Source organism: Primulina huaijiensis, unplaced genomic scaffold, assembly GCF_012295235.1.
Source record: "Primulina huaijiensis isolate GDHJ02 unplaced genomic scaffold, ASM1229523v2 scaffold9777, whole genome shotgun sequence".
NCBI classification, from domain to species: Eukaryota; Viridiplantae; Streptophyta; class Magnoliopsida; order Lamiales; family Gesneriaceae; genus Primulina; species Primulina huaijiensis.
The window spans coordinates 5143-14178 of NW_027361630.1; the positions used below are offsets into that span (position 1 = coordinate 5143).

At 32.3% G+C, this 9036-nt stretch overlaps 1 long non-coding RNA gene across 1 annotated transcript; it reads right to left on the minus strand.

Annotated features, from left to right (window-relative positions):
- Positions 1-1497: 1497 nt before the first annotated feature.
- LOC140970594 (uncharacterized) lies at positions 1498-2639 on the minus strand. Its single transcript, XR_012174155.1, has 2 exons — positions 1802-2639; positions 1498-1759 (listed from the first exon to the last, which is right to left on the minus strand). It is a non-coding gene; the product is annotated as an uncharacterized lncRNA (long non-coding RNA).
- Positions 2640-9036: the final 6397 nt, after the last annotated feature.

The following is a 9036-nucleotide window of genomic DNA, read 5'->3' on the forward strand; positions in this document are numbered from 1 at the left end:
AGTACAACAATTGTACACACCCACTTCAACAGGACTTACCCTTCGCCTACTGAAACTCTTAGTTTTACAACTCAACTACTTGAAAGATCTTAAGTTCTGGAAAGAACTCTTTTCCAGTTACAAATTCTTCTATTAATGAAGTGAATAGCTTAAGAAGAGATAAAGAAAATAGCTAGCACAAAATGATCTCAAATGATCAAGTGTATGCAATGAAGCGTGTGCTGCTTTTTCAGTGTTGAGCTTTTGAGATAACTGAGAGTTCTAGCGATGCTCGAATGATATTCTTTGATTGAGATTCGTTCACTCCTTGTTTCTTGAAAAGTGCTCCGTCTTCATATATAGGCTTAAACCAACGTTAAAATCTGAACGGCTCTTTTGACTTTTCAGTGATTCAGCTTTATTGCTGAAAATGGACCCTGCAGAATACATTAAAGCAATCAGTCTCAGATCATACCAAAAATGGTAAGCCGTCTTAAATGTTCCCGTACAACATTTAATGGCATTAAATGAAGCAATAAATGCTAGTATCACGTTAATAAATTAACGGTAATATTTAAAGACTTGAGATACGCAACAATCTGCTAGTGTCTATTTCGAGTTTGTATTTCTTCTAGTTCTGGTTTTAGCTAAGAAGTCATTTGTTAATTAGATTAAGCAGTACTTGATAAGTGCTGCTACTGGTTTTAGCACGGTACTAGTGCTTCTGGTTTTCTACTTATTTACATATACTGGTTTTGTACTAGCATCTCCACAACAAAATTAAGTCTAACATAAATGTTTAAAATAATGGTCTTTTGATGGTAATCCTTCCATTTTTTTTCCTATTTTGTTTTTATTTTTACAGTATTTTTGTCAATTTATGTGAAATATGTCAAAAAAAAAAAACATAAAAATTAGCAATACATGTGGTACTTAGCTTTTAAAAAAACTTGAGGGTTTAACAATATATTAATAATTCATTGGAGGTTTTATGCTGGCTAAAAGTTTCACAGGTTATTATCTCAAATTATATTTGATAGTATATCTATTAAGTTTGTTTCTGTTTTTTCATAATATACTAATATTAACTTTTTTTTCAACTTTCATTGTCGTTTCAGTCAATTTCTTTTATTTTGATGCAGATTATTTTAAAATAAGGATTGATTTTAGAATTCACGTCAATTTGAATAGTTAGAAGTTTTATATTTATTATTTTTCACACAAGTTGGTACTTGTAACACTTGTAGCACCTGACATGTCAACTACTCAAAATACTGCGCAAAATATTATATGTTTTATCGTTCCGTAGGTTTCTTTAATGGGAAGAAGCGACTGTGCAATAAATGTTGTGAGGATTATGTGATAGAAGATTTGTAATCAAATTCGAAACATTACATTATTTATAATCAGGCCATAGCTAATAGAAATTTCGTAATATATTTTCATGCATATAATATAAAACTATCATAATTTCAAAAATATATCTCACTCTTGTAATTTCAAGAACAAATCAACTCATAATGCAAAGATTCATCACATTATCTGATCTATTTAACCCCATCAAAATAATTTGGATGTATCATGATTCGGGTCAGAAAATCAAGATCAGTGTGCCAGCAGAGATAACGAGGATTTTGGAAACGCTGAACAAAGCGCAGTCACAGAAATGGAGGCGGCGCTGGGACTGAAGCATCTCTTCCACCTTGCTTGCTGCAAACCTGCCAACAGAACCCACTTACTCAGTTCAAAGTTACGCCCTTTCTTCGTCCTCCGTTGCTTACTCAGTTCAAAGTTACGCCCTTTCTTCGTCCTCCGTTGCTACTCATCCGAGTCTTCTCCGCCTTCCTCCTCCGCCGCCATTTCAGGTGGTCGTAGCCGCAGGCAGTCCTCTTCAGCTTCTCTCACTTCCACCTCCGACAGAGATGCCATTCGTATCAAAAAGGCTTTTTTTTTAAAAAAAAAAAAAAAGATTACATTTTGCCTCCCAAGTCGTAGCAATTTTGGTTTTGAGTATTTACGTGTGGCTTTAGCATTGTTTGTCGCTGCTTGAAACTTTAAGAAATGCAGAAAATTTGTAAAAGAGGATCAGCCTTCAGCCTGTGTCTTGCAAAATTATAGGTTCTTTGCAGGCCACAAACTGATTAAAAAAACGATAACGGTTGGAGGGGAAGTGGGAATGAGAGGTGACAGAGATTGATAATGATGAATATCAAAATGACAGCATCACACTTATCCGAGCACTGAAAACACATTCTTTACAACTCGTGGAGGAAAAAAGCTACCAAAATTACTGAACGGTCTAATTGAATAGCAAGAATCAAATAGCATTCATGGTATAATGAATCCTATAAGAAAATCAATTTCTCATTCTCCACTTATGTCATCACCATGCTTCAAGCCATAGGAATCTATCAAGCTCCAACAGCTAAAATCATCGTAGTTTAAAAACTTCATACTGAATTAATTTCGCAATCAAATATAGTATTCGCAAGTAACTATTCCATCAGATACGAATAAAAAAATAAATAAATAAATAAATAAAAATTAGTCCCCTACATATCAATTTTGTTCCTAGAACTGAAATAAAGCAAACTCATTCTCGATGCCATTAGAACACGGTATCCCTTTTAAACCAGCTAAATCAACAATCAGTTGAACGTTATCACCATCTGTAATTTTAATCTATATTAAAGTTTTGTCCAACCCATAAAATAATTATATTTAATAACTTAACCTATTAAAATTATCTTCAACACATTTAATCATAAGAAGAATCAAATCACTTTATAAATGCAGTTTTGGAAGCAAAGACTTGGAGTTGAAAAGGGTTGTACGGCGGAGGGCCTCGATTGAGTTAGCACAATGTGAAATGATTGATTTTTACTACTTAATTGGTTTATTCCATTTATTATGTAGAAATATTCAAAATGTGGCTTGGTTGAGTTTGTAGTTATTTTTTAGCTTATGTAGTGATGAAATCATAGAAGATTAGATTTTTGTTATGTATAGAGGTTGAGATTAACTTCCATATGATGTATATTTTTATTTGTTTCTAGATTTTCTGTTTTTCTTTGAAGTAAAATCATGTTTAATTTGTTCATGCGCAGAAGTTAATAAGTGATTTTTCAATGATTTTTAAAGTGACTACGACATATTATTTGTAGTTAATTTGAGTTTTTGAGACGTTAATATATTGTTTTACAAGGGTTTTAGTAAAGTGAAATGGTTATGTTGTTGTCTTAATGTTATTAAATTCTCAATATGTGTTCATTCCTCAAATTTAGGTGCTTGGATGTTATTAATTATCGAAGTTAGTTTTGATGCTCATTTAAAATGTTTGGTCATAACTTCTACACCTTTCATTTGTGGTGGTCTTCTCATCCTAGACATGTGCTGATAAAATTTGATTTGATTGAAATATTCATTTTAAAAATCAATAATCGACGAGTTTTATTCGATGAAAAATCACAAGACACATATTCAGTAGCTTATATCTAGTTCATGTTAATATTGTTTATCGAATCATTCAGCCCAAGGTAAAAATTTTTTCTGGCTACGTCCCTGGTTATCACACACAACAGCAATTGAGTTTCAGCGATATCCAAGTTCTGGCAATTTCCAGCCAAGGAAGCTGAGGGGAGAGCGGAGGCGCGTGGGACAGCCAGGGTTTCCAGCACACCAGCCATGGAGAGAAGAAGGTTCTCACGCAGTAAGTGTGCTAGTGCATGGATTTGTGGATAAATGGGAAGCGAGTGACGAGTGAGCGATTGTGGTGGCGGAGTGAAGCTATTAATGGATGCGGAGTTGTTTCGGTTCGTCCTTAAATGGATCACGTGCGTCACGCATGTCCGTTTCATCTATTGGATTGGGCCCGCCCTTTTGTTATGGATTGGACAGAAGATCAGTATGTAATATTGATATATCCTAAATTTTACATAATTATTCTTCTGGTAAATCTTTGACTTTGGATCCTTATTTTTCATAATCATTAACAGATGTTATATCTTAAATTAATATTATTCAAGAATGTTGATATATGTTACAATATTCTTTGAAATATTAAAAGATCTGATATCTGAAATCTCATATCACAAATTTGGTTAGGTTAATAAAATAAATTTAACTTGTATTACTTCAAAAGAATCAATATAAAGCCAAAAGTTGGTGGGTTTTTTTTTCCCTATTTTCCCCTTCATATTCAAAGTCTCATTTTAATTAAAGAACGTTGTTATGCCAAGTTGTGTAAAGGTATTGCAAGTTTTTTGGCTTTAAATAGATGGGAAATTCGTGGCATAAATCTGTAATATCGAATGAGATTACAGATTCTCATGCGAGACCCAATTTAACAACCATAATATTTTACCAGATTACACACTTTACTAAATAAATTAAGGTAAAGTTTATGATTTCAATCGAATAGAAATTTATTAAACAAACTGCCTGTTACATGGAATATACACACAATATATATAGCAGAAGACTAAATCCTAATTCATATTCAATATAGTTGAAATTTTTTTGTATAATTATAAAGATTCAACTATAATATCTCATTTAATTAGAAATATTTTAACTATTAATTAGGATTTAATTAGTCTTCTGCTATATTTTGTGTATATTCGATGTAAACAAATTTATTTATTTCTATTATATTACAATATCATGAGACCATATTAATTATGTTGATGTTTTGCAGCTTATGGAGGTTGTCAATAATATAATCCATGGGGATATAAAATCATATTTTAAAAAAAAACTGACAAGAAATTGAGTAGATAAAATTTGTATATGCACGAAAAAAACAAAATTATATGGTCTTGATTGACCTCAAATTAATATTATTCAAGAACATTATCCAATCTTATATCAATAATATTCAGGATTAATATTGAAAAATGTTTACATCAATATTTTTAATTAAATATTAACAAATACATATCTTACATTAATATTCTTTAAAAATACCAACTCTTAGATTTTGAATTTTTTTATCAATATTATTCAGAAATATCGATAAATCTTTGATCATATATCGGTATAATATTGACTAATCTTAAATTTTGATAGATATTATTTACAACTATCAATAAATTGTAGATCTTATAACATTATTTTCCTGAATATTGATAAATATTCATATTGAATCAATATTTTATGGAAATATTTACAAATCTTACATCTTAGATCAATATTTTACAAATATTGATATATCTTAAATTTTATATCAATATTTATCGGAAATATATGTTGACAAATATTTTACCTTGGATCCATATTTTTCACGAACAATAACAAATGCTATATATTAAATCAAAATTTTCAATAATATTGATAAATCTTAGATTTTAGGTAAATATTCTTTTGAAAGCATAAATAGATCCGAAATATTATATCACAAATTTAGTTAGATTATCTATACCATTATATAAAGAATCGACCACCTAGAGGACATCATATTTTGTTTCCGAAATTGCTCTTACACAAACATTTTTTTCTCAAAATAGCCACAACTTATTTTCAGTATTACACATCTCAAATTGCACTATGATCTCTAACTAATTTCTATCAATTATTATTAAATTAAACATAAAATTAAGCATTTAATAAAAAAAAATATTATTTAAATTATGATTATAATTTTATACACACAATGTGTGTACATAATTTACTAGTTAAAATAAAAGATTAAACAGTAAAATATATATGTAATGGAAAAATTGAAATTAAATATAATTTTTCATCCAAAATCAGAAACACAATAAGAAGTGATTATTCTTTGCTACCCACACTCTTCTTCATGTACGTTATGGATAATGGCAACCTCCATAAGCCGCAAAAAATCAATATAATTAATATGGTCTCATGATATTGTAATATAATATATAGAAAGAAATAAATTTGTTTACATCGAATATACAAAAAATATAGCAAAAGACTAATTAAATCCTAATTAATAGTTAAAATCTTTCTAATTAAATGAGATATTATAGTTGAATCTTTATAATTATACAAAAAAATTTCAACTATATTTGTTGGGGATCGATGTAGAGTTTAGAGGGGGGTGAATAAACTCTTTCTTTTGTTAATTTCTTCTTTTGAAGGAGCTAAAATCCTGTTAGAGATTGTAGCTAATCTTTTTCAAGTATGCAACCAACAAATCACAGAATAGTGCGGAAACGATCTGATGGTTCAATGATTGAAAATGATAAAAACAGTAGGCAGTAGACAATAGTTGTTTATGGAAGTTCGAAGATAAAATCTTCTACGTCTCCCCTTCTTCTGTTTTCAGAAGGTATCACTAAAAGACTTTGGATTTTACAGTACACACTCATACACACCCACTTCAGCAGGACTTACCCTCTGCCTACTGAAACTCTTAGTTTATCAACACAATGAAATACTATGTAATCAAAGTTCTGGAAAAGACTCTTTTCCAGATTACAAACTCTTCTTAACAAGATATGAATAACGTAAACTGTTCCTGAAGAGTATGAGAAATAGCAGCACAAGATGATCTTCAACAGATCAGATATATGCTATGAAGCGTGTGCTACTTTTCTGTATATTGAGCTTTTTGTGAGACAAGAGATTTTTTGGTGTTCAACGTTTTTGTATATTGTAATCAGTATTGTCCAATATCTTTTTATCAACGTTTTTCTTGTATATTTATAGAAATTTTTGATCCCAACGTCTATAACAAAACGCTTCTTTGACTTCTGATATATTCAGCTTTAATACCTGAAAAGGGTCCTGCAGAAAAGCTTCAAAACAATCAGTCTTGTATTATACCAAAATTGGTAAGACGTAATAAATAACTTCATACTGCATTAATGGTGCAATTAATGCTAGTACTCGATAAAGTAACGATAACATTCAAGGCTAGTTCTGTTTGCACGAAAGACATTAAGTTACTTTGGTTTAGACTGAGTTCTGCTTCTTGTTTTCTGGATCGATAAATCTAAGTTCTGCTTCTGGTTTTCGTTAGCTGAAGACTACTGCTTTTATATTGCCTAAAGATCAGCTGGTTTTAAATCTCATTGCCACAATTAGGTTAAGTCTAACAATTTCCCCCTTTGTGGTGATGCCAAAACCTAGATATTGAAAAATGGCAAAATAAAGCATAATTATATTAAGATAATCAACGAAAGTTTTAATCATCGGTGCCCATGTCCCTGTAAATGGTTTCTTCATTCTGAGCATCTTGATATCTTCTGGCAAAAGATTATGCCATATCTGCAGTTATTCTTCCTTCTGCTTGTCCTCCTTCTGGTTGTCTTTCTTCTGGTTCTGCTTCCCTCTTTTTGGCATCATTGGCCAGAACCCGAGCAAGCAAATCATTCAAGTGGCCAGAAAGATTGAGAATACCATTGTTAAGCATTTCAAGATATGGTGCCTGATTAGATACTCGTTCATTGAGAGCATTGAGAGATTGAGATTGGGACTCAATCTTAGGATCCATAGATTCCATGGTGGTGGAGACTGAACGAATAACTTCATCATGCTCGGTGAGTCATTTGAGTATGTCAGTTTGACCGAGCACGATGATACCTTGGCTTCTGGAAACAGTTTGTCGAAAAACAATGGTCTCAGCATACATTTTACTCACAGATTCCGCCGTGTTAGATATTTCCTTAGATATACGGTCTCGGAAGAACTTAGAACTACTGACTTCTCCTCTCAGAGAGATTGTTGAGATTCCTTTGCAAAGTATCAGTCTCAAATTCGATATCAAACTGTTCTGGTTCTGGAGATGGAGTTCTTGTGAGCATACGCTGCTTGATTTCAGCGGTACGAGCAGCAGCTGAGTCAGAAATGGATATGACCAATGCAGTAGAAGTTTCCAGTTCTGGTGGAGCAGTGGGAAAAATCACATCCATTGGACCAGTAGAAGGGCCAGGTTCAACAGAGCTTAGTTCTGGAGCAGTAGAGACAAGAGGTGCTGCAGTAGTTTCCTCAGCAGCAGATGGAGCAGAAGAAGTTTCTTCAAAAATTGGTTCAGGCGCTGTACTATCATCTTGGTGAGCAGCTTCAGTGGTTTCCGGTGGTTGCTCTGAAAGGATAAGGTCAGATGAAGTATTCAATAGAGCTTTCATTCTGCTTGATGTTTAGCAGAAAAGTTCTCAAGATTTGGCAATGGGTTGTCATCTGATGCTTCCATGTGTTGAGGTTCGGTTGGAGTTTCGGAAAATACCACTTCATTAGCTTGAGTTGATGTAGGTGCAGTAGCAGCCGTAAGAACAATAGACGAAATTACTTCATCCACTGAGGACAATTCTCGAACAGAGATCAGAGATGATGATTGAGTAGGCAGGTCNAAGAAGAACCCATCCAAGAAAATGAAGATGAAATTCAATTTCAACATGATCATGATAGACGAAGAACACTTAGAGATCACATGAATCGTACACGTACTAGTGCACCTTCATGTCTAGTTTTTCCCCCCGATGCATCTCATTTCAATTTTAAGCCTGGTATTATCCAAATTTTACCCAATTTTCATGGCTTAGATTCTGAAAATACATACATGCATTTACGAGAGTTTATAGAAATGTGCAACACCTATAATGATCTAAACTGTAGCATGAACACCATTCGACTTAAGCTTTTTCCATTTTCTTTAAAAGATAAAGCCAAAACTTGGCTACAAAATCTTAGATCGGGATCCATTCGAACATGGGATGAATTGCAACAACAATTTTTGAAAAAGTTTTTTCCATCTCATAGAAGAAATTCTTTCAAAAGGCAAATCATCACTTTCACTCAAAAACAAGGAGAAACTTTTTATCAGTGTTGGGATAGATATAAAGAATTGCTTAATCTTTGTCCACATCATGGTTTTGAAATTTGGAGAGTTGTTTCTCAATTTTATGAAGGCTCAACACCTAAAGATAAGCAAATGGTTGAATTTATGTGTAATGGAATATTTGAAGATAAAGATCCAAATGAGGCAATTGAGTATCTCGATTCATTAGCTGAAAATGCTCAAAATTGGGACACTATAGGTACAATCGTACCATCAAACAAGATTCAATCTCCTACATCTGGTGGAGGTATGTA